A 27381-nucleotide genomic window follows, 5' to 3' on the forward strand; every position below is an offset into this window, starting at 1 on the left:
CCTAATATACAGGGTTATATGCAATATTGCCTGTTTCACACATTATTGCAAAGCAATGTTACCTAACACATTTTTGTATGTTATTTTCATTGATATGTGCATTTTATGCACTCTTTAATTTAGCATATATGCACTTTGTATTTGGCTGGAGCACGCCACTGCAAAATTAAGAGACGCAGAAATTTTAAGGGATGGCTGTGTTTTAGTTGTGTATCATTTCAGAAAGTGAATAGATTCACCTTTACATGGAAACTGAATAAACTTTCTCCTCCCATTCCTGCTTCAGAATAAACCCAATGTAGTTTACTGAAGAATAAACTGGGAATTCTAATGTGAGGTAGCCATGGTGAAATTGAAGTAGCGCTGCCTATGCTGGATTAGTTTTTTTGTTTCTGGCTCCACCCACTGCCAGTTTGCAGACCTTGATGGATTATCCTTGAGGCAATACAGCCCTGGAATATAACAAGGCATTGGGAGGGACTCAAGTTTTCGTATCCTACGGCATAGCACTATTACGTGACAAACTGACCTTTCCCGACTTGCCTTTTCTATAGTTATTCAAGAAACATACACCCAGCCCTGCTACAGCAACTCCTCAAGTAATACACAGCTAAACAGTTGCCATCCAACCTTATGAACATTAACCTGGAGATTAGGGGTGTGCAGCTTGCTGTAATATCAGCCTGTTAATGAGTCAAACAACAACACGGGATAATTTGGTCCCTGCACAGGGTCAGATTAAATGTGTGCTAAATCAAAACCTATTTTACTGCTATTTTGTAAAATTTATTTAGCAATATAGAAGAGTAAGATCCTTGCCAATTATTAAAGCTGTACTGGAAACAATAATGTGTATTGAATTATACAGAACTCTGTCCACAGCTTAAATGTTTTTAATAAATTAATTGGCCATGCCTGCTTAGCCTGCTAAATTATCTTATTAAAACAAATACATCAGTTGATATGGTATTTAATTAAGATAGCAGTTTCACCTGTAGATGGCATGTCCAACCATTTTTAATGGTCCGAAAGGCAATTGCCTAAATCGAGATGTATATTAACAGCAATGTCAGCAGCAGTGAAGTTCCTATTGAAGGGGGGGGCAGGTCTAAGAAGAATCTGATAAAAACAAAACAAAAAACTGAATCTCTGGTTTCCAAAATTTGAAATTAACAACTAATCTTTCCAATTACTCAATTACTAGTATATAACATTTTATTCTGGCATTTGATATGCTAATTATTACTATTCCAATCCTTCATATTCAAATATTTGACTCTGAAGTTAGTATTTTAAACTGTGTTCATTATGTAAGGAAGTTAAAGGGATTGCAATCTCAGTAATTAAAATTTATCACTACAGTGGCAAACAATTGCTTCCTGGCAATACTACAAGTAATGGAGTGTGGGGTTGATACTCTTGAATATGTTTGTGGGTTTTCATCTTTCTGATGTACTGCTGAATGGGGCTTTTGCTGTATCCCTTACAGAAGGAACAACAAACAACAGACTGTTATAATTTAATAAGTTTTATGATAATTGCAATGTTAGTGCTTAGCAATATAGGCACATCAACTACACTTCTTTTACAGATGTCACTTTGGAGAAGGCTTTACACTACTTCCTTGCTACATCAACAAAAGACAGAGAATTCTTTCAAGAAATGCTCTGAACTATTCTTTGTATACTGCACGGCAAAGACAAAAGGAAGTGCCCCTGAAGCTGCAATTTATCTTCTTCCACTACTGATGAATTGCTAGTGCTTTCAGAAATTAACGTGTTGTCTGCAATCTTTCTGAAGCTTTTTTCATATTTCCTTTGGTGTGTGTGTGTTGTGTATTTTGGAATGTTTGTAGAATACTGCATTCCAGGAGCTATTATAAATGCAAACTAGCCTGAATATAGAATAAATTTTATTTGAGAGAATAAGTTCCAAGTTACTGGTAGAAAAGAAATGGCAGAAACGCTCCAGAATGCTTCTCCCCTCTTTTGAGAACACATACTCTCTCTCTGATCAGGTCACCCCCTTTATAGTCTTTGTAGTATTGCTTTTTCACTTGGAAGTCCTTAATGTTAAAGTTCGATATTCCATGACTATCAGAACTACAAGGTTTTACTGAAGACAGATGTGAAAACCATCTCTCCCTACTCCTGTTTCCAGTCCTCAAAAGGTCTAACTAAATTCTACTGCAGATGGGGAAGAGACAGGCATATGCAATACATATAGGGTTAATATTAGTGCATGATCCTATTTTACAGACAGAAAGATAATCTAACAGGCTTCCTCTTTTATAGCTATAGAAAATAAGAGCTATAGAAAAGCTCATAAATTAGTATGTTAAGATAGGAAATATGCTCACCAATATTTACTTATTTCCATTTTCACTTCTAGACCACCATCCCTCCTGCAAAAATTTCAATAAATCATGCAAAATACAGCCAATTACAAACACACACAGCTGCATATCAGCATCAATCTGTAACAATGAAATGAACTCATAAGCAAATGGAAAACTAGGTTTGAGGCTCAAAATCACAGCTGCATCAGGAGGGAATTCCACAAATGAGGTGCTGCCACAGGTAAGACTCTGTATCTTGTATTACGGCTTAGCAGGCTGTCAATGGATCAAAATTTGCAGGGCCTCTCATGCACATCTCAGAGCATGGGTTGGCAGATACTGGAGTGGCACTCCCTAAAATATATGGGCCCCATGATATTTAGGGCTTTATATACCAGTACTAACACCCTGAATTGGCCCTAGCAGTCAGTGTAGTGGTTTAAGAATCATTATTATATGATCCCTTTCACTACATAGCATAACAGCCAGACCATCTTTTTTTTTAAAAAGATATTTATTAAATTTTCACAAATTATATGATCAAACACAATACAAACAAACACACACAAAAACAAACAAATATAATTTCAAATCCTTATTTTCTTAAAACTTACTTCACCGACCTCCTCATACCTCCCCTTTCTGCATTCCAATTTCAAATATTTAGTTCAGCAAATCCTCACCCTTAATTTTATCTAACTGTAATCCTTTCTTTTCTTTTGACTTAATCTTTACAGCTGTAATCCACTTACTTTCTATAGCCGCAACATTTTAACACTCATTAATTTTACAATGTCTCTTAAGATAGATCTTAAATTTCTTCCAATCTTCTTCCGTCGTCTCCTTCCCCTGGTCTCAGATTCTGCCAGTCATTTCAGCCAGTCCCATGTAGTCTATCACCTTCATCTGCCATTCTTCCAGAGTGGGTAGATCTTGTGTCTTCCAATACTTTGCGATGAGTATTCTTGCTGCTGTTGTAGCATACATAAAAAATGTTCTATCTTTCTTTGGCACCAATTGGCCGACAATGCCCAAGAGAAAGGCTTCTGGTTTCTTAAGGAAGGTACATTTAAGTACCTTTTGCATTTCATAACAGCCAGACCATCTCCATGACTAGCCCCATAAAGGGCACACTGCAATACTCCAGTGTGACATTGCTGGAGTGTGGAGCACTGAAGTCAGGCTATCCTTGTCCAGGAATGACCATGGCTGGTGGAGTTGGGCACAGGCATTCCTCACCAATGGGCCTTCAGGGACAGCAGCGGGTCAATGAACACCCCTAAGCTACACATCTGCTTCATCAGGCGAAATATCTCCAATTCCCAGACATTATGAGTTACCTGTATTATCAGGATTCAGTCTCAGCTTAATGGCTCTCATCTAGCCAATGCCTGTCTCCAGAAACTAGCCCAGCACTTTGCACAGCCTCTCCCAATTCAAATGGAATGGAGAGAAAGAGCTGGGTGTCATCCACATACTAGTGACATCCGGTGCCAAATCCCTGAATGATTCTTTCCAGCAGCTTTCATAGATGTCGACTAGCACGGTGGATCCTCGTGGGATTCCACAGCACAAATGCCATGGGGTCAAGCAAAAGTTCCCCAATGCCACTTTCTAGGAGTGGACCTGCAGCGAGGACCAGTGGTCCAACTCCAAACCTGCGCTGCTCCAAAGCAAATGGTATCAAAAGCTGCTGAGATGTCTAGGAGAAGCAACAGAACAGCGCTTCCCCCCTCCCACGCCACCCATCTCTCTCTCCCAATAAAGGTTATTAATCAAGAGCAACCAAGACTGTTTCAGTAGAGAATTCAAGACTGAAGTCAGACTGAAACTGTTTTATACAATCATTTTCATCCAGGTATGTCTGAAGCTGACTAGATACCAACCCTTCAATCACCTTACCCAGGAAAGGAATATATGCAACAGGGCAGTACAACTAAGGGTCCAGGGAGGACTTCTTAAAAAGGGGCCACCCCACCACTGCTTTGAAGGCTATGACTCCCTCCTGCACTGAGGCATTGGCACTCCAAGGATCCACCCAGTCAATCCATACTGGGGATGTGTGAATATAGCAACATAAAATGCAATATACTACCTTTACATTCATGAGTGTAGTACATTACATTCTTTTCAATGAAACTATGTCTTTGTGAAAGACAATTCAAAAGTTGTCAGCTCTATAGAGAACTTGGACAGAGGTTGTTTCTCCTTACGCATGAATAGGTGTATACTATCCTGTCATCCTCTCAATTCCAGATTTTCAATTATCACCTTTCCCCTTAATTTTCTCCTTCTATAGTGGCAGCAACAATACACAATCATACAGCCCAGAACTTTTTTAAAAAGGAATATATTAGATAGTGGCTGCTTTTCTTTTTGGTTGCACACAAAACATTTCAGATAGACACAATGATGGCTGGTTCTCACAGTAAGTCAGCAGTTGCCTTGCACTACACAGACTGTAGAAGTCTACTTGTGTGAGCAGAATGGTATGAGATTCCTGAATTGATGTGAGTTCCTTACTCCTCTTCCATGGGAAACCCCCCAAACAGGTTTCCATCAGAGGTGGATTTTGGCCAGAGCTACTGGTTCTGCTGCACTGGGAACCGACACTACAGGATGCTGCAGGGATTTGCAACTATAACATACTGAATTAAGTAGAAAAGAAGGTGAGAGGTGGCACCAAATTTTGGCCTTAAACAGGGCACCGTTGAAATTTTAAAGTCCACCACTGTTTCCAGGTAGACTAAGGCATGATGAAAGGCGTGTGCTGATTTTTTCAACTTTCAAATTACAAAAAATGATGGGTGCTAAAAATTTGAAACAAGACTTGGAAATTCAAAATATATTTTGGTTAAATTAATCTATTTTAGTTTTGCTTTGTAAAATTGCAAATGCAGTGATATTAATATTAGTGATATTAATATTAATTATTATTATTATTATTTAGCATTACCTGACATTTTCAGAAGGTAAAATTAAAATCCTTTGGTTTTCCAAAAGCACTTTATGTCTTTCTTCATCCAACATGGACTTACCAAGCTAAATGTCTAATCACAAACATAATAGCAAATTTGAATGCCTCACATCCAAAACCACATTTTAAAGACCTCTCATTGAAGAAATTTGCAAAAATTTAGTTTCACTTTTTAAAATGGCATACAGGACTTCAAAGCTCTAACATTACAGTAGTCCAACCTTATATTTAAAGCAACAAGGGACTGAATGCAAACGATTGAACCGGCTGGCAGAGGAGAGATGTGTGACAGACACCCTCACTTAAGATGGGTGCTGGGTAATTCTGACTGATATTCTGGATGTGTTAATAGATAATAATAAAAATCCTGTATTACACAGCAGAGGTCTACAACTGACAATTTCAGATTTCACAGCAGCAAGGTGTTGCACTTCAGCGAGGGCTGCCCAGTGTCCACTCAGAGCGTCAAAGCATGAGGAGGAATGTCTGGAACAAAACTATATGTTTATTTAATTACACTGTAATTAATACTTAAAGACACGAACCCTTTTAGAGAAACTTTTAAATGGCACTGCTTAGCTATCCGTACAACATCCACTCAACCCATTCTAGGATTCCAAATCCTTAGGGAACCAAAACTGGGTTTCCCTCCCTGACCCCACTCAGATAGTTCAAAACCCCAACCGCCTACACAGACACAGTTAGTCCCTCTCCTACTGAGAGTCTAATTGCTATCTGATTCCACTGGTTGCCAGGTCACCAGGAAGTGGACAAGTGGTGTCCACTCACTTTGAACTTGAGACAGGACTATGGCCCATTGCCTCTTGACCTCCCTCAGAAGGCACAATCGTTTACATGCCCCAGGTGACTGGCAGGTCAAACAGGCCAGTGGGTACAAAAGGAAACAGGCAGCCTCAACACCTGGCCTATTAAAAGCTATTAGAAGGCGGGCTCTATAGCTTGAATGTCTGGGGGCTTCTCAAGTGGTTTTTTGACCTATTGGAGAATGGCAAGGGTGGGGTGAGAAGCAGTCCAAGGTCGCTCAATCTCAAGCCCTTCCATTGGAGAAATTGAGAATACGTCATGGGGGCAGATCATGCTAGTTTCAACCACATTTAGGGGACTAGCCTAGTCCCACTAGTTCACTGACCGCATGCCACTGAGGTGGACCCAGGGTCTGTCCATCACAAGATGTTCTATTCCATTCCTGCTCTATGCCCAGAATAGAAACACTATAGGCTGCTACAGGATGGGCACAGTTCTCCACCCCTCCACTTGCAGCCAGGAGCAGAATGGTCATTTTTATTTTTGCAAGCAAGTAACATTTGTGGATTGTTTTGCCAGGCTACAGTAGTCAGTGACCAAAGTATGGCTGGAATTATGACCATTCCTTAGCCTGAAATTGGCTTCCCTCAAAATTGTCTAAACAAAGCTTCACTTTCATTACATATTTCAACAAATCTGAAAAAAATGAGCTTTTAATGAAAATATAATCCTGCTGTTCTATTGTTTTCCCTGCCATTAGTTATGGGAACTGTGTCAATGAATATCTTTGCAATGTACAGATTCCCAGTGGATTTTCCCAGTGGATTTCCAGTGGACAGTGCTCATCTAAGCCCCACTGAATTTCCTGGGTGCATCTTGTGATGCAAATGGTGATATGGATTTGCTTGCAGGATCATCAGATGCTATATTTGACTAGGTGCCCCCAATTACAACTAGATATCTATAGATATCATTGGAGTTTTTGGTGCATTTTTAAAGCTGATACTGGATAAACTTATGGAATAAGGAATATTCCAAAGTTATCATATAGAAAAGGTCAAATATTGGAGAAATCTGTAGTTACAGTAAAGTATAACAAGGGAATAAATATAACCTCTATTTTTTCACACCACTGAAACTGAGGGTTTCATCGGTCCTAAGCAATACATGCAAAATCCCACTGCTATCATTTCCTCCATTAGTCCTAATATTCATAACCCACATTTTTCTTCTTAGAAAATGTGTTTTCCTTTATGAATAGAAATGATCAGCTTATTATGGGACAAGAAATGTCCATCCTTCTCTTCCCTTGGAACTGTAGTATATATTAAGATCCGCCAAGTTATGGAAGCTGAAGCTGTTCTTTTATGCAAAGGTAGCGCTAAGGCGTGTGGTTTGCCATTATTCTGTCTCTCTTATGATAATCTCAAACCAGACCAAAATCTGGCTAGAAAGATGAAACCCTAGAAAAGATCTGGTGCACGAGCCTCGTGTTCTTTCTTGCCTTTGGAAAGATACCTCTTCATAGGCCTAACAGACACACATTCAAAACCATTCTAGGAGTATAGCATTGAGGTACCTTTTCGTGAATCATTATAAAAAAATCTTTAAAATGTAAAATGTAAAGAAGGAAACTATTGCTCTTTGTGCACTGTAACAAAAAGGGAGATTGTTACAAGAAAAGAGATTGCAACCAAACATCAGGAAGAACTTTCTGACAGTAAGAGCTGTCTGACAGTGGGACAGTCTCCCTCCGGAGTAGGTGGACTCTCCTTCCTTGGTGCTTTTAAAACAGAGGTTGGGTGGTCATCTGTCATGGGTGCTTTAGTTGAGATTTCTGCATTGCAGGGGGTTGGACTAGATGACCCTTGGGTTTCCCCTCCAACTCTACAAATCTATGATTCTGTGACTAATCCTATGACACCCCCTCCTCCATTTAAAGATGATTTAAACTGCAATCCTATAAAGTGTCTACTCACAAGGTCCATGCTTTAAAACACCATGTCCAAGCACACTTTCTTTTTGCCCCAGAGCTTTCCCCCGTGTAAACCTGCTACTTAATGCTGAAGTGCAACAAACAGCAATTTGGTTTTTCACAGATTGCTGTTTGCTCCGATTCAGCTTTAAAGTGCAGCCCATGCCTGGGAAGCATGCAGGAAAGGTAAGTGTGGATAAGCCCCAAGTCCTGCTGACATGAATGGGGCTTACTCCCATGTTTGTGGGTTTAGGACTGCTAGCTGGGGCTGATGGAAGTTGGAGTCCAGTGACATCTGAAGATCCACAAGATCCTCACCCCTAATTTAGATCTCCATGGAAAGCCTGGAAGCATTAAACAGACAAAGGACGTTGTTGTGATGCCAGAAGAGATTAATGGATTAACAATCAGAGACATTAAGAGACAACTGGAGATGGCAGAGAGAAAGGGCCTAGTGCACAAACTGAGGTGACCAGAGAAGACAAAGTTTCTAAGCTCTTGGCAATTGATTTGGAAAAAGAACAGAAGACGTGGAAGAAAAAGGATTTCCCCCTATTTCCTCAAAGCAGGATGAAGCATGATGGGACTGGAATATATAGAACTGAGTATGGTTTAACAAAGACACAACAAGCAAATAAGTACGGACTATTACACTATTAAGATTTGTTGGAACCCTTGAGGAGAAATTCATCACATTGGATTGGAGAGGGATTATTTTGGGCACTTAACGACAACAATAATTGAAGTACTTATGTACTTTTTGTATGGAAAAAGGCGAGCATGAAGATGCCTGGCATGAAGATTGAGAAAACAACCCCTAGCAGATTGAGAAAGAACTGGACATTAATACAAGCTAGATGTCATCCTGGAGTGCATACTTTGAATAATTGTCATACACATAATTGACAGACAGAGAATCGGAGGACCCTCTTTTCCTCCCCCGCCTTTTCTATTATCTTTAATTCTTGTTTTCTCTCTGTTAATTCTATCTATACTTATGCTTTGTTTTTTGACGTTTCCTACCTTGGATTAATGAAGATACACACAGGAAGGTGATGAACGGAAGATGAAGGGCCCTGTGTGAGGGCAGGGAGAGAGCATCTCCCAGGGTGGGAGGCTGGGGGAAGCTCCTCAGTGAGAGCTGGGAGGGTTCACTCTTCTACAGTATGTGTGGAATAAGGGTTAAGACAGGAGTCAGCAACCTAAGGCCCATGAGCTGGAAGCAGCCCACGGAGGTTGTGTGACCAGCCCCTGAGCAGCCCCCAAACAGAGCTGCCTGCTTGCGTGCTGCGCTAAACCGGCATAGCATGGGGACTCGCTTCTGCGGCACCGAAAATCACATCTACGCAGATGCCGGAAATCACAGGTGTGCACGTGCGATCTGGCCCACACAAGGATCTCCGCGGGACCGATCTGGCCCAGGCAAGATAAACCTTGCTGACCCCTGGGGGTTAAGATATCATTGCGAGGGAGGGCTTTGTGTTTGTTTTCTCTTATTTCTCTTCTCTTTCTTCTTCTTCTTCATTTCCCTCCTTTGCTTATTCTTGCTTGTTTCCTGTTTATCTTCTTTAGACCAATTTGGCTGTTATTGTATTTATGTGGAAACTCTTAATGATTTTAAAAAGATCTTCACACTTAATTTAGAGCATTTGATTAAATATCTGGAACTAAGATTCTGAGTACCTTTCTAGGATCTTCTCTGTGATATTTTTTTAAAATATGGCTCATACAACTTTTTATTTTACTTTATACTTTTATTTTACTTTCACTTGATTAAATAAAAGAAGTAAAATTTAAGCAGATGTCTGGAAAACATTCCCTCACATATTTCTGGAACGTTAATCTACTTAATGTATCTAAATGGCCATGCATTTCACTAAAGAAACAAAAGTATTCATGACAAAACACTGTATTCTGACAGATTTCCTTTCCAAAAGAGAACAAATTTCTTTCAGTATTCTGTATCCCATATAAACTGAATGTTGTTAATGCTGTGACAGAAAAGGTTTTGCTACACACAAGGCTCCAGGGAGAAGAACTGAATGGCAAAAAAATTGTTTACAGCCTAATTAACCTTATGTTAAAATGTATGAACAACTTTTACAGGTCAAATACAAAAGGACTGATTTTCTGCTAGCTCTTGGATGCTGCTTTATGTACCGAATGTCTGCCTCTCTGCTGTAAAGTAACCATTGGAATAATTTTCCTACAGAATGATAGTTGCTATGACAACCATAGCAAATTTTCCTTTTCTGAAACAGATGTCTCATTTAGTTGAAAATTAGAATGTGAAAAACCCATGGGAAAAATTAATTCAAACTTTAACAGAACACTGACTACAATATAATCTCTTATGGGTTAACCCCTTAACATCTCTTTGTACTCCTATGTAACCTTCAAATAAATTCTAATTAAACCAATTTAACCTCTTATAAATGACCTCTTTAGCTATAATTAGCACTTTAGTTTTCTCTGAAGTATTCATTTCTGCTACCATAATAACAGAAATAAGTGAGACTAAAAAAAAGTGGACAAGCGAATTTCAGACTAATTATTTATCAGTTTCTGGTTTTATTCAACTTCTGCTTTAAAAAGGGCCAGTGTCATTCAAATGGTGCTATTTAAATGGGACGCACCGCATTTGTACATGTAATTTACTCTACATGGCTATAGTGCTTTCTGTGGATTAGATCTTTAATTGACATGGAAATTGAGGGTTTACGCCCCTCAAATGACTTTAACAGTTGCAGAAATGAACAGGGCATGAACACAGGGGGAAAAGGTCCAGATGCAACCTGGTTGTGGTCTCATTTCTCAGAAAAGTACAATCAAGAATTTCACTATTTTGTTTCCATAAATTGGCCCAAGAACATGAAGTATTCTTTTTTCTAGTTTAAATGCAGATAACTATAAGTGTAGTAAAGAATCTATACAGTGGTGCCCCGCAAGACGAATGCCTCGCAAGACGAAAAACTCGCTAGACGAAAGGGTTTTGCGTTTTTTGAGTCGTTCCGCAAGACGAATTCTCCTATGGGCTTGCTTCGGAAGACGAAACGTCTTGCGAGTTATTGCGAGTTTGTTTCCTTTTTCTTAAAGCCGCTAAGCCGTTAATAGCCGCTAAGCTGCTAATAGCCGTGCTTCGCAAGACGAAAAAAAACGCAAGATGAAGAGACTCGCGGAACGGATTAATTTCGTCTTGCGAGGCACCACTGTACCTGCCTTCTTTTATGTAAGTTAAACAAGCCACTGACAGTAATGTAAGAATGCTCCCTTACATAAATTGGTGAGCAAAATAAAAACAACAAAACACCCTTAGAGCTCAGTCTGGCGCATATATATGCAGAAGCAACCCCTGCTAAAGATAATCTCAGAAAAGTATGCATAGGATTGCAACCTTCCTACATTACTCGAAGAATGTAGATATTTTTTAATCTGGACAAATACACCATCTATTCTATATAAAAGGAAGACATTGCTGTAATTGTCCCAAAATTGGGGAAAAAATGCCTTATAAAGACTGTTCTGGTGAATCCCTTCTTTCAGTTTATCAAACCATGTATTCTTGTAGTGGTCTATAGCTCATCAATAAATTGCATGTTAAACTAAGGCTTTCACATTAAACTAAGACACATTTATTGTTGTCATCATCCTATTATGCGGATGAAATAAAATTGTTTCAATCCTGCACACTCCATCATATTATTTCCAGTTACCCAGGTTCTAAATATATTGGTCATGATTCTCTGCATCTCACTGAAAGAAACTGGAGTTATAAACCAGCCTTTTGCACAGCTCCTATTCATCTAATGGGGCTTGCATGGAAGAACTTCCTTAACAATCTACTCAACCAAGTTCAATAACATCAGAGTAATATTTGGTTACAGATAGCTGCGGGATACTGTTATTTGTCCTGAAAGTGTCAACAAGCAATAATTCAAAAGGAAGCCCTAAAATGATTCAGAAACTAAGTGAACAAACAATATTAATCAGGGATGCCAAGACATTTTGGCACCTCCCGCTGCCCCGCCATAGTCAGGGAGGAAGGGTTGAGTGAAAATCAACATCAGGAACAAGGGAATTTGGGGGGAGGAGGGGGGCATCAGGATCTGCTGCCCCTGTGGATCCTGCCGTCTGAGGCGGTCACCTCTCGTTGTTTGATGGGCGGGCCAGTCCTGATAATAATACATTTTCACAAACATGCCTTATAGCATGTCAGACCCTTGGATTCATCTAGCTCAGAACCTCCCGCACTGATTGGAAGCAGCCCTTCAGGGATTAGGCAAGAGTGTCTCCCAGCCCTACCTCTCCCCACTGGGGATTAAGCTTCAGTTCTTCATTATGCAAAGAGTGCTCTACTACTGAGCACCAGGGAAAGTTGAAACCTTACACACTACTTGGTGACATGTTGGTTGGCCTAATAAAAGTTATTTCCCTAAACTCCACAAATGAGAAAGAGAAAGCAGAAGGAGGAGAAAGCCCCCCTCCCATCTCCAGGTGTTGATGCCTTCAGGTCAAGTGCAGAGTGACTGCAGAAAAAGTTAACCGTGTTGGCCAGCAGTCCTAGCCCCTTTTCTCACAAGAAGATATTCTGCTGGGGTCTCTGGGGTGTCTAGCAAGTGACTTAAAGGTAAAGGTAAAGGACCCCTGACAGACGACTCTGGGGTTGCAGAGCTCATCTCCCTTTACAGGCCGAGGGAGCCGGCGTTTGTCCGCAGAGTTTTTCTGGGTCATGTGGCCAGCATGACTAAGCGGCTTCTGGCGCAATGGAACACCAAAACCAGAACAGTGCACGGAAACACTGTTTACCTTCCCCGGCGGAACGGTACCTATTTATCTACTTGCACTTTTTGGCATGCTTTCAAACTGTTAGGTTGGCAGGAGCTGGGTCAGAGAAACGAGAGCTCACCCCGTCACGAGGACTTGAACCGCCGACCTTCTGATCAGTAAGCCCAAGAGGCTCAGTGTTTTAGACCACAGCGCCACCCACGTCCCTACTCACCCGCATCCCTGCAGCAAGTGACTTACTCTGTCCCAAATTAAGCAAATGGGTCCCTGGGCCAGGAAAAGTATGAAGTGGCAGCAGAGGCTAACAGGGTCAATGTGAACAGGCACCTACTCTCTTTAATTTCATTTGTAAGTATTCTAACAGCAGTACTCACTGTTTTACTCAAATATTCACAACATTCTTAACCATCTTTGTTTTCCCCAAAGGGTATGGCAGAACTCCATGTCACATTTAAATTTCAATGAGGCACAGGTGAAGTTTCCAAGGGATTCTGTCTTAAATTAACATTTTTTAAATGAAAGGGAAAATGAGACACAGAAATCAAAATTTGCTGGTACTTTTTTTCTTTTCTTTTTTTGCATTTCTGGTATTAACTATTGTTTTTTTCTCCTCTTTCAAATTACACATGGAATCATTCACCTTTTGTTTAACAAGAGAATTCATGCATCTCTGACTGGAAAGAAGAAAGACTTGAGCTGTGACTAATGTGAAATGATTGTTTCTAAAAATTAATTTGTTATAAAACAATGGAAAATAAAACTAAGTAAGTTTTATCTCCATAACTAAGACAGACAAGATAGGAACACATAGAAAACAGTGTTAACAGAATGCTGAATATATACAATTGTGTTACCTCCCCACCCACCCCGATTCTGCCAAAATTTAGTCTGATATGCAAGGAACAGCTGGCTGGGCCAGGGAGGTGATCAGTGCATCTTTACGAAAGGGGGTGGTCCCTGCCTGTTTGAAGGAGGCAGTGGTAAAACCACTCCTTAATAAACCTTCCCTGGATTTGGAAAACCTAACTAACCACCGGTCAGCTGCTAATCTCCCTTTCCTGGGCAAGGTTCTGGAGCCAGTGGTCCCATACCAGATCCAAGTACTTTTGGAATAAACTGATTTTCTGAATCCATTTCAATCGGGGTTTAGGCCTGGTTTTGGCACAGAAACTCCAGTTTTCCAATGTTTTTCGGAAGCTCCTGCAGCCAATCGGAAGCCGTGCCTTGGTTTTTGAACATTTCAAAAGTCGAACAGATTTCCGGAATGAATTATGTTTGACAACCAAGGTACAACTGTATATATAAAATTCTCCCCGCTCTCTCACACACATTCTCTCTCTCTCCCTCTCTTTTATTCTCTCTTTCTCTTTTTCCCCCTTCCTTTTTCTTTTTCCTCTTCTCTTTCTCTTTTTAGTCTCTGAATTCATGTTTTAGTTTGGACAAAAAAAGAGATCTTTGACAATAATCTTTGTATTGTTCTTTATAAACCCTAATAAAATTCATTTTTTAAAAATTATACACAGATCACCTGGCCTGACTAAACTGACTAGGTCTGCTGCTAAACTCTACTGTAGCATCCAGTGGCACTTGGATTATTGTTATCCGTCTTCAGAGGGGTGCATAACTAGAATCAGCAGAAATTCTATGCTCAGAAATTATTCAATGGGACCCACCAACTGGCCAAACAAATAGGTAATGAGCCAACCATAAGTATAGGGAAGGTCTACACCAGCTGGTTTTCCTAGGGTAAGGACATCTTAGAAAGAGCTGTTGCAATTTGTTCCAGAGTACAGATGGTCTCTTCCACCAGGTTTTGTTGTAGGAAACCAGTGTCTGTCCAGACATGAGACATAAGAAATACTGCCTTGTTCAGCTTGCTACTGGAATAGTAGCCTGGGATGCTTCTGTACAAGTCAATCGAATTGGAAGCAAGTCCCACATTACTCTGAATAATGAAGGAGGATACAGCTGAACTCAGAAAGAACAACAGGCAGATTAAGTTGCTAAATATGGTATCCACATTAAAGGCTGTCCCAACATATGTGGGATATTGTGCATCAATATCACGTCCAGCTGCCCTTGGACATGTGCATTTCATTTACTCTAAAGGAACCACCCTGCTGTGTAGTCTGCCATCATTCATCCACTCAGTTTTTATGGCGAATCCAGATGACGCTGTTGACAACCTGTTCCAGTTTTCTCCATCTAGCCTTCACCTCTTTGTCAAATCTTCTTGTGTGCTTTTAAATATATAGTTTAAATACAATTGCAACATCAGACTATTAGGGGAAACAGGTAAAGAGCTATTAAAGCTTTAGACGCAGTCATATAAGACGGACGGGAAACTTTTTGCCCTGAGAGTCATGTATGTGGGAAGCTTGCATGTGGGGAGGGGAGGTTTAACCCTATTTGGCAGTGGTGGCATCAAAGTTGCTAGAGGTACCAAAATATGTGGTGCCAGATATTTGATGTATACCTGAAGGAGCATCTTCACCCCCATCGTCCAGTCTGGACACTGAGGTCCACCTCCAAGGGCCTTCTGGCAGTTCCCTCACTACGAGAAGTGAGGTTACAGGGAACCAGGCAGAGGGCCTTCTCGGTGGTGGTGCCCACCCTGTGGAACGGTATTCCATCAGATGTCAAGGAGATAAGTAACTATACACCCTTTAGAAGATATCTGAAGGCAGGGAAGTTTTTAATGTTAAATGTTTTATTTATGTTTTTGTATATGCTGGAAGCCACCCATGGTGGCTGGGACAACCAAGTCAGATGGGCAGGTACAAATAATAACATTGCTGCTATTATTATTATTATTATTATTATTATTATTATTATTATTATTATTATTATTATTAATGGGTCACAGAGGAGCCCCACGAGGGGTACATGCAGGTTGTGGGCTGACCATGTGGCCCACAATGTCTATCCCCCATTTAAATACAACCTTTTTAAAAGCAGGAAGATTATAAACTCCTCTTTGAGTGTCAGCAAAGCACTCATTTGTCATAGGAGCTCAGAGGGGGAGGAAATGGAAGAGGAAGGTAGTTGGAGGAGGGGAAACTACCATTATGAGCCTGGAAACAAAGGAAGATTTCACCTTGCAATAAAACTCTCAATGCCTGAGGAATGAAGTTACCACCCCTCTTTTATTGTCCATTCCAGGTCGCCCAACCACTGCCACAGTGTCCTTTCTCTTGGGCGGTTCAAACTAAGCAGGTGACAGCAAAGGTTGCAAGGTTTTTAGCTGGGGCGATTAGAGTAAGATCCACTATTTGACTATTGATTCAAAACCCTAAAGTGTATTTTATATAATTGACTTCTTATTTCTATTCTTTGTATATCGTATTGTTGTTTTATTGCTATGACCGATGGCTGACACAAATATTCATTCATTCATTCTTACAGCAAAAACAGCATGAGCAGAAGCAAGCACCATTTTCCCTCAGCTGCCGCAAGCTAGCCAGCTCTGAAAAGTAGATGGGTTAAGCCTTGGCTGGAACACAGGTGGCTGAGACCCCTATTGCCTGGACTTGCGAGCTATTTTTTTTCCTTTTAAAAATGGGTTTGCTAATGTGCAAATAAATACATTTTAATATGGATGAAATTGCAGTGCTCTACCTATTTATAATGTTGGTTAGTAGATAGGGTATAAATACTCCTAAATAAATAAATATTTCCCAGAAAAAGGGACCATTTTATCCTGGTTCTGGAGGTGGGGGTGGGGATCCCATCTCTGCAGCTCTGTTTATTCATGAGTGTATGTACCAACACACACTCATGGCATCTCTCCATGAGTCACTGCTTTTTTTTTAGGTATAACCATGAAGAACAAAGGTTGGACTCCTCTAATGATGGCTTATTCGCACTGTCTTATACTTTTGTGGTGTAAAAGAGTGAAGTGTGCCTTCAGCTGTAATTCAGAAAAGAGCTGTGTCTGAACTATCAGGTTTAGGAAACACAGTCCGGTCTGAAACAAACAAAGCCAAGAACAAGCTATGTGTGAGACTCTTTGTAGAATGGGAATTTCCCTGTGTGAACAGGAATCCTGAAGATTAACCTCTGTGGCTTACATAATTTGATAAATTTCCACAAACTCCTGCTGGTGGGGGATAAACTTGAGAAGAGCAAAAGACTAAAGAAAGTAGGATATATGTGTAATAAACATATTTTAAAAATTTACAAGGAATGCCTAAATAAGATCCACTTTTCAATTTAATTTCTCACATAAGGCTTTCATTTCCCCCCCTTCCAAAATACCAAAAGTAATTAGACCATATGGACTAGCTGCTTGCCAACTTTTTTTTCTAATTCAAAGCAGGCTTCAGTTAAATAAGCAGAAAATAATAAACTGAAACGTGTGTGTGTGTGCATGTGCATGAATATTATATATCTAATATGTAGACAAAAATTATTAAAGCTGAAACTATCTCAGTAAAATAAAGAGGACAAAAAGCACCTCTTCTGACTTTCTGCCTTCTGTTTATCTGGTTAACGACAAATTAAGTGCACTAAAACAATGGCACAAACATGATATTTCAGAAAAAAAACTCTGCCATGCACCTTCTCATTTGTACACAATTTGTATATATGGGTGATATAGTAGTGAGCTGCTGGTTATTTCTACAGAGACAACCAAAACCTGGCCGTTTGGATTTGTTAAGTAAATGGGCATGCTTCGCCCCATTGGACCAGAACTCTGGCCAGAAGAGAAGGGAGAATTCTACTCAGATTAAAAATTATTGGCTGGAGGGAAGCATTGTTGGCGTATCAAAGGCAGCTTTCTATCCTATACACATTTACCTGGGAGTAAGTCTCATTCTACACACATATTGGGATTTGAATCTGAGTAAACATGTGCAGAATTATACTGCACATCTGGAGCTAACCCATTAGTTTCAATGGCTCCAACCCAACTGCATATGCCTATATACCACAGAAATGAATGGAACTTAAATATAAGTAATTGTACAGTGACTTTTGCCTTTATGGCAAGTAAATGGGGTTTAATCCATGGATGCACAATGGCAAGATTGCCCCTTAAGAATGGACACCCTATTAAATGAAGAACAATTAGTAGCAGAAGTTTTTATTTTATAGCATAAACAAAAAACCCCACCTAAAATATAAAAAAACCCCAGATGTTCCTCATAAAATTAAACTTTTAAGGAAACGAGGAAAAAGAAAAAGAAAAAGAAATGCTTTCGGGGATTGGTTTTTTAAAATTCCTGTGCTTTATGAACTGCTTGAAAATGAAGCAATTCCCCATAGTGAAATTACAGGTCTCTTATTTTGTAGGCCTTAAATTAAAAGACAGCTGAATGGAGTACACTTCTTAACTTACTCTGAAAATTCAATTATTTTCTCTTAAGTAACTGAAAACTGAACTACGTGTTATAATACATGCATGCAAGGATTAACTCCCTTCAAAAATAAGCAAAGATTTTTGACTATGATTACGGTATAGCAAATAAAGATTTAAAAACATAGTGCTGAAGTAAGAAAATTCATACCACAATCATACAAGTAAGAGTCTGGTATACTTTCGAAATTATCCTGCATATATGACCATTATAATAAGCAAGGAAACAAACAATTAAATTTAACAGGATGCTCATTCCTGGTTGTGACTGAGGAGGAGCTTTTCATCCCATTTTTTGTACCTGCTGAGGAGACACATGCTATATAACATACTATAATCTGTCACTGTTTGTATTCCACTTCCCGGTTGTTTTTTACACAAAGCCCCATACATCATTAAAATGGTGCAAGTTCTTCATGCAAGTTTGGCATGGGTTCACCCACTGACCTACTTCCTTGTCACTGCCCCAGCCTCCTTGAGTATTATTGTAGTCGCATTTTTGCATTGAATTTGTTCCATTTGTGCCAACAACAACAAAATGTACCTGTTCAGCCATACAGTGATCATTCTGTCTGCTAGTACAAGCTAAAATGCTGGATACTTTCCAGAAACATATTTGGGTACTTCACATTCCTAGAAAACTAGATCCTAGAAACTTTAATCCCAGGCAAGCAAATACAACATATGGAAACCCTGAGAATGTGCAGGAAACATACATTGATTATTTCTGGGACAAAGGGCACACATATGCATGTCAGGAGCTCATCCTACACTTGAGTAGGACCCTGGCAGAGACACATGCCCGACTGGCATGTTCTCTCCCTCCTGGTCGATTATTCAGGAGCTTCAAAAGCTTTCTTCTGCCGGAACATCACAGCGATCGATGCCAACAGACACCGGCACACTTCGGGATCCACAGAGTTTGCGCAGTTGCGTAGCAGATCTCAGCAACTCAGCATTTTGGCTAATCTACTTTATTTACATATAAACACACACGGAGCACTGGAACATGGCACCCTCTCTCTCTAGCATTAGACAGCAAAGAGAAAAAACAAAGGACAATAGTCCCAATTCATGGAACACAGTAACACAAACATTTTCACACTTTGTGGAGTCAAAATATACACCGTCATGTGATAGACAAAAATCCCATAACTGCAATCATGCAGCAGGAATTCCAACAATGCATGTACATCATCTGATGACTGAAGCCTCAAATGATGACTACTGTGAGTGAATATATCACCACTGTATTCCATGGACTGAGCTTTCATATCACATTCACAGTGCTTTTCAGTGGAATTGCCTCTAACATTCAGCTACTAGGCACAGTGTGTATAGTATGTGTCCCTTAAAGGAGAAGTGAAAAGCATAAAGGTCCACAATAGACACACCTCAAGACATCAGTTATTTTCCTTTCCATTTCCAAAATAGCTAAAAATTAAATAAATTATTGTAAGGCCCATGCAGTTGAAAAAGTATATGAAGTCCATACTTGCATTATATTGTTTAAAAGAGTGTGAAATGATAGCATTCACATTGAATGAAGTTTTAACTGTATGCTGCTTGAGTATAACACAATTACACAAACTGTGCATGGCACAGAACTGTTAGGTTGCTTCCACACTAGTCCCTTTCTCTGGAATTGTAATTCTTCATTCACTTATTAATTTATGGAGAATCTATATGACATTGTTGCAAAACCACTGCATGCTTGTTTTGTCTGAGATAGTCACCCATGTTTCCCCCCCAGACCTAGCCTGGCCTATACACAATCAGTGGGTAGACTAGTGCTGGGTAAATATTTGCAGTATACAGCTAGGCAGTGAAAAGCCTTCAGTAATCTATAGCCATTATTAAGGATGTGGTGTTCACAAAGTAGCAAATGCTGTGAGAACAGGGATGGTGCAAGCACGTATCTGTTTTCATCTGCGATTTGCTGGAAGTATGTTTGAGTCAGAGTTGAGAATGATACCTGAAAGGGTAATGAAGCGTTTTGAAAAGAAATGGTGGCTTCTAGAATGGAGAGCCCGAGTAAGTACAACATTGGGCATAAAATGTCAATTCAATGCTCTAATAAAAACGGTGTGTGTTGAATGCTAAAATATATATTTTTTAACATGCTGATCAATTCTGTATTTTTAAGAAAAGATCAAGCATCTGTCACGTTTAACTTTAATTTACTGAACATCTGAAATAAAGTATCTTCTCTATGCTCCAAAGAATACTAAACCTCATCAAATTTAAGACATCAACCTCCCATCATATAGCAATATAGTGGTACCTCGGTTTTCGAACACCTCCGTAGTCAAACGTTTCGGATCTCGAACGCCAAAAACCCAGAAGTAAATGCCTTGTTTTTTTAATATGCCTCGGAAGTCAAACAGGAAACACAGCTTCTGCTTTGAGTTTTACGTATTAAGGCTTCCGTTTTGAGGCTTCAGCTTTCAGTTTTCAAATGTTTCGGAACTTTAGCGGACTTTTTAGGCATGTACGTTTAAAAGCTATATTCAGATTAATTCAACATTAATTTGAAGACAGAAATGCAATCCTGAATTTCTCAACATAGGAGTGGACACTAATATTTAAATAAGTTACATTTAATTAAATAAGTATTTTATTTCAATTGATATGCACTTTGACAATAGTTAAAATCTGCACAGTGTCTGAGAAAAGACAATCACTAGCAAAACTGGTATTGGATCTTTAGTACGAAATAAACCTATCAGTCTTGATGTTGCATAGTATTTTACTTATGCATTGTATTTTACTTATGGAGAAACGTTTAATGAACAATGAAAGAAGCTCTGAGAAGTATCATCAGTAGAAGAGGAATGAATGTAATAACTGGAATATAAGGTGACACTGTGGACTGGTAGTTGCTGTAAGTAATATAGAGACTGCAGTGGTCAGATTATCCTAACAAAATCCTAACAGATTATCCTAACACAAGGTTCAAACATTGTGTTTATGATCATGTGAATCATTCCAGCCAATCTGGAGTTCTAAATTCCATGAGCAATCCTGGTTTGCAACCTGGTGATCAGTTATTGGATGTCAATTTCAGTGATCACAGGAACACTTTTTCAAATTCTGAGGTTGTGCTGCTGGCCGATAAATGTGATTAGCAAGCTCGCTAATTATACTGTATATGTGAAAGAGCACAGTAACAGCTGGGGAAACATAGGCAAAAGACCAGATGCCTTATCCAGATGTGCTCTTGTGCAACTGTTGGGATGATGTTTGTGCAACCCAATTAGAAAAGGAGTAATCACATCTATCAACTGGGAGGAGGAGTAAAGATCTGAATCCAGTTTTCTTTGACAGCCTATTTGAACCTCACTTGTGCAATGGAATAATTGCACACTTTTCCTCATCAAATAACCTGTTCAGTCAGCAAATTTAGAAGAAACTCTACATCAATCTTATCAAGGAACAGAGTGTTCAATTGTTTTCTCACCTCTTAAAATATTTTATTTGACGAAAGCTCATTTCCTTCTGAGAAGAATGGATAGCACATAAGAGAAATGCGGGGTATATCTTTGCATCAACCCACCACATTATAATTCTGATCTTTTGAGGCTTTATGAGGATGACTAACCTCCAGAATCACTTTTGGAAAGCAACAATGAAACCATAGTTATATGGTGGAAGACTACAATCCTATATATGAAAACCTACAAGGGAAAAATTTACTACTCCTTAACACATTGCCTAATGACTCATCCAAATCAGCCTCTGGAAAGAGGCAGCAATCTCCTTCATACAGTAAGAAGAGGCAGGTGTTTGAAAACCTCTTCCTAGCACTTGCCCTTTGCCTGGTAGTCCAGATGAGGATAAATCAAGAGGGGTGAGGAGCTTCCACAAAACAATGACCTGAGTCTCGCATCTTACCCCATTCTTATTCCAAAGATTAAGTTATACTGATTAAGCAATATCTATTTGTTTGGGCAATGACAGCAATACACTGAACAGAACCTGTCAGGAGGAGGGAAGTCCAGTTCATTTAGCCATTTGGGCACAGCAGCTGCCACTAGAAACAGCAAGGTTCTGCTTCAGCAGGATCTCTCTGCAATTTGTGGAAGTGCTTGCTATTGTATAACATCATCTACTGTTTCCGCAGTGCAGAATATATTATTTAAGAACACCACTACTTTTCCTTCCTTGTACCTGCAATGCAGGTCTTTTTTGCATCTACATCCATGATTCGATGTTTCGACTGTGAAGATACCAAGAAAGAGTCCAGAAATATTGTCAAAGGATAAGTACTATGTTTACATTAGATTTACAAATTAGTAATAGGTGCTAAAAGTGGTATGCCACAGAAAAAAATACTATTGGGAATGGTAGTTATTTACTTTGTAATTTTAGAAGCCAATCTTAGTTTTTGTATTGGCTGTATGTATAACAGACACAGAATTAACTTGGAAGATCAAACTGAAAACAGCAGGTGGATAGGCAGAAAATACAAAACCATTTGGATATTGGAGATAAATGGGTGCATTTCAAGTGAAATGTGGTTTTAAATTTAGATAAATGCACAACAATCAGCAGGTGGGGAGGATTAACACCAATACAAGCATCAAGCTGGTGAATGCCAATTTTCATTTAGAAAAAAAATTGCAATATATTTCACAGTTTACTCACACTGTGAAAATTCACACTGAGGTATGTGCATTAGGTCTGACAACTTGTTTCCTATATACCAGACTTATGTGACTTGTAAAGAACAACAATATAGAACCGTAAACCAGACACCTCAGTATTTTCTTTAAAAGGTTAAAATTGTAACAAAGTTTACTGTGGGTTTATTGAACTTCCAATATAAGTATACACCTTATGCGCACCCAGTATGCCCTGTATGCTGTACTAAAACTACCAAAATGGCAAAGAAAAAACTGCATTCTGCAACCTGTATAAATATTTTTTTTTCCTGATTTCACCAGGGATGAGATAAGAAGTTTGGCAAGGCACCAAAGTACTACCTGAAGACCAATGGAAAATGTTATGTAACCACAATACTGGCTTCTAATATTTTACCAGATGTTTTGCAAATGCTTTCACTTCTATTTTAGCAGCCATATATTGCAGTACTATAAATCTTATTGTTTTAAAACAGAAGCTGATCCCCCAAAAGCACATAATATTCTTCACATACAGTATTATAATATTCTGTACTTTTTTGCACTTCAGTGGAACTGTGGAATACACATCTTCTTCATGAAAAATTGGGACATTCCAATCCTACAGAACACATAGAAACAAAATCACAAAAAGCAAAATCCACTTTGGTGTGGTTATCACCTAGCAGTTGTGAAAAACAATTAGGCTATGTAATTGTATGAGCTGAAGATCATCGTGATGTGCTCCTTAACAGAACTATGCCGAGTGCCAACGACTGCTGGACAGATCAGCAATTCCACGATGGCTATGAAGATTATACCTCAGGACTGGTTTGCTGAGAATGACAGTGAGACTGAATGCATGATTGACAAGAAAAGGAAGGCCTTTCAGATCTGGCAAAGAGATAGAAACTGTGCCACTAAGAAAAAACTCTATGCCAACGCTAAGGCTGAGGGTCAAAGAAGAACCAGAGAACGCAAAAACACCTGGTGGGTAAAAAAAAAGCTCAAGAGATCCAGCACTTAGCCGACACTCATAATGCACAGAGTTTCTTTAAAGCCACAAAGACTATCTATGGGCCAACAAATCATAGCTAAACAAACGGTACCACACTTCTAAAAGATAAAGAAGCTATTGCACTGCACTGGAAAGAACATTATCAGCATCTCCTTAACCACAACTCCCCCATAGCTGCTGAGGTCTTCTCACAAATCCCACAAAAACAAATTAGAAATGAGCTTGCAGTATCTCCAAAACTGGGAGAGTTGTGTACAGCTATTAAGCAAATGAAAAACAACAAAGCCAGCGAACCTGATAAGAAACCTGTTGAAGTCTTCAAAGTGGGTGGAATTGAACTTACACAACTTCACAAGCTAATCAAAAAAATCTGGGAGAGAGAGCAGATCCCAACAGACTTTAGGGATGCCAAAATTATCTCTTTAAAAAAAGGTGAAAGAATGGATTGCAGAAGCTATCAAGGTATCTCTTTATTAGCTGCAGCCAGCAAAATTCTTGCAAGGATCTTAGCAAACCGTCACCTCACAATATCCGAGGCTACCCTTCCTGAATCTCCAAATGGTTTTAGACCTTCTAGGGGGACATTGGACATGATTTTCACCGCTTGAATGTTTCAAGTAAAATGCAGAGAGCAAAACCAACTCCTGTATATGGTGTTTATTGACCTGACTAAGGCCTTAGTAAATCGTAATGCCCTGTGGACTGTCCTTATGAAAATTGGTGCCCAGATAAATTTGTAAACATCCTTCAGCGCCTCCATGATAATATGACAGCAACAATCACAGATAACAATGGCTCTCAGTGAACCATTCACAGTGGATCAGGTGATAAACAGGGTTGTGTTATCGTCCCAATTCTATTTATTATTTTCATCTCCACGATCCTACACATTGTTGAAGGAAACTCCCCACCGGAGTAGAAATCATATATTGAAGAGATGGAAAGCTCTTTAATCTGAGTAGGCTGAAAAGCAAAGAGTAACGTTACCATAACTTCCGTCATAGAGCATAAGTATGCTGATGACAACATGTGTGCACACTCGGAGGATGACCTTCAAACCACCCAAAATATCTTTGCAGAAAAGCTTGGCCTTCACTCAACATCCAAAAAACCAAAGTGCTGCGCCAACAAGCACAAAACAACCTCTCTGCAGCACCACAAAACCAACTCAATGGTGTAACGTTGGAAAGTGTCAATCACTTCTGCTACCTGGGCAGTTATCTTTCCACAAGGGCCAATGTTGATGCCAAAATCCAGCATCGCCTGAGCACTGCAAGTGCAGCTTTCTCCCGATTGAAGGGCAGAGTGTTTGAGCACCAGGACATTTGCAGGGGAACCAAAATACTTGTTTACAAAGCTATTGTACTACCAACCTTACTGCGTGCTTGTGAAACATGGACCACCTATAAATGCCATCTCCAACTCCTTGAAAGATTCCATCAACAGTGTCTCTGAAAAAATTACATATCACTTGGGAAGATAGGCGAACTAATGCCAGTGTACTGGAAGAAGCAAAGATCACTAGTGTCGAAGCAATGATTCTTCAACATCAGTTCTGTTGTACTGCTCATGTTGTTCGGATGCCCAATTATCGTCTTCCAAAGCAACTACTCTATTCCCAACTTAAAAATGGAAAGTGTAATGCTGGTGGTCAACAAAAGAGGTTTAAAGACTCTCTCAATGCAAATCTTTAAAATTGTAGCACAAACACCGACAATTGTGAAACACTGGCCTACAAGTGCTCCAACTGGAGAACAGCCTTTACCAAAGGTGTCATGAACTTTGAAGATGCTCAAACTCAGGACAAAAGGGAGAAACGTGCTAAGAGGAAGGCATGCTTGGCAAACCCTCACCATGATCAACTCCCCGCTGGAAACCTATGTCCCCATTGTGGAAGGATTTGTGGATCCAGAATTGGCCTCCACAGTCACTTACAGACTCACTGTTAAGACCGTGTTCATGGAAGACAATCTTACTTGGCTAGGAGTGATTGGCAAAGAAGCAGAAGAGTTCCTGTATCACCGTGGCTGGATACACCATTGTAGAGTTGGAAGGGACATTGAGGGTCATTTGGTAAAACCCCCTGCAATGCAGGAATCTCAGTTAAAGCATCAATGAGAGATGGCCCTTCAACCTCTGCTTAAAAACCTTCAAAGAAAGAGGGTCCATAACCTCCCAAGAGGTTCCACTGCCGAACAGCTCTTACTGTCAGAAATTTTTTCCTGGTGTTTATTCAGAATCTCCTTTCTTGTAACTTGAAGCCATGGGTTCGAGTTCTACCCTCCAGAGCAGGAGAAAACAGACTTCTCCATCTTCCATGTGATAGCCCTTAAGATATTTGAAAATGGCTATCATATCTCCTCTCAGTTTCCTCTTTTCCAGGCTAAACATACCCAGCTCCTTCAACCATTCCTCATAAGGCTTGGTTTCCAAACCCTTGGTTTCCAGACCCTAGATCATCCAGACCCTAGATCCCACTACTCTGCACACATTCCAGTTTGTCAACATCCTTCCTAAATTGTGGTGCCCAGAACAGGACGTAGGACTCCAGGTGTGGTCTGGAGTCTATTACTTCCCTTGATCTGGACACTATACTTCTCTTGATGCTTCATCAAGCGAGACCACTCCATTGAGATCCCCCATCACTATGTTCTATTGTTACATATATCAAACAATTTCTCTTCCAATGTTTTTTTAAAAACATTGGCCCTCAATAAGCTTAATTCCTTAATTCACACCCTCCATCAACACTGGGGAAAAACACAGGGAAATACATTTTCTGCATGTTTTCCATTCCACAACTAATACTGGCTTTGGAATGGGGATTTGCATCAGGGTGTCAACATAAAGGGAAGAGTTGGATATCCCTCCCTTTTCCACGTTGGCTCTCCATAACCTGCAGCTGCTTTTAATCAAAAGAGTAAGACAAAAGTGATGATTTGGGGAGATGTATTTCACATACATCTCTGGCATCATGCCAACTTTGGCTCCAAGAATAATATTTCAGATTTCTGACAACACGGGCTGTAGACTATAAAGGCTTATGCAATAATAAATCTTTTGGTCTTAAAGGTGTCTGAAGACTCTTATTTGTTCATTGTAACTATCAGGACTACCCCTCTCAAATTTCTTATGTAGCCATTGACTCACACCATAAAACGTTGGAATCAAACACAACTCTGCAGAATTTCATACAGGAGTTCTCCTCAGACCCATGAGCAAGCAATCTTTTTTTTTTTTTATGTCGCCTTTTGAAAGTTAAAACCATGCTCAAGGAAGCTTGCTCTCTCTCTATATATACACGGACATATTGAACAATTTCCATATAAATAAGAAAGCTAAAATAGCAATACAAAAATTTGCTATCAATAACAGAAACGACCTCCCACCACCATTGCAACAAAACGTCCTAAACAACACCCCAGCCCAAGAGTTTGTTCAGCAGCCTCAACTTTTGTAGCTGGAATTAGTCAGGGCCCCACCCTCCCAGGTCAGGTGGGAAAAGGCCTGCAATGAAGGGGGCTGGTCTTCCAGGTCTTATA

The 27381-nt window shown here is 39.7% G+C and overlaps 1 protein-coding gene across 3 annotated transcripts in view; it reads right to left on the bottom strand.

Annotated features, from left to right (window-relative positions):
* MPPED1 (metallophosphoesterase domain containing 1) overlaps nucleotides 1-27381 on the bottom strand; it is a 92766-nt gene that overhangs the window by 14303 nt on the left and 51082 nt on the right. The window lies entirely within an intron of this gene.

The sequence above is a fragment of the Podarcis liolepis genome (genome assembly GCF_965112155.1).
Source record: "Podarcis liolepis genome assembly, chromosome: 5".
Classification (NCBI taxonomy): domain Eukaryota; kingdom Metazoa; phylum Chordata; class Lepidosauria; order Squamata; family Lacertidae; genus Podarcis; species Podarcis liolepis.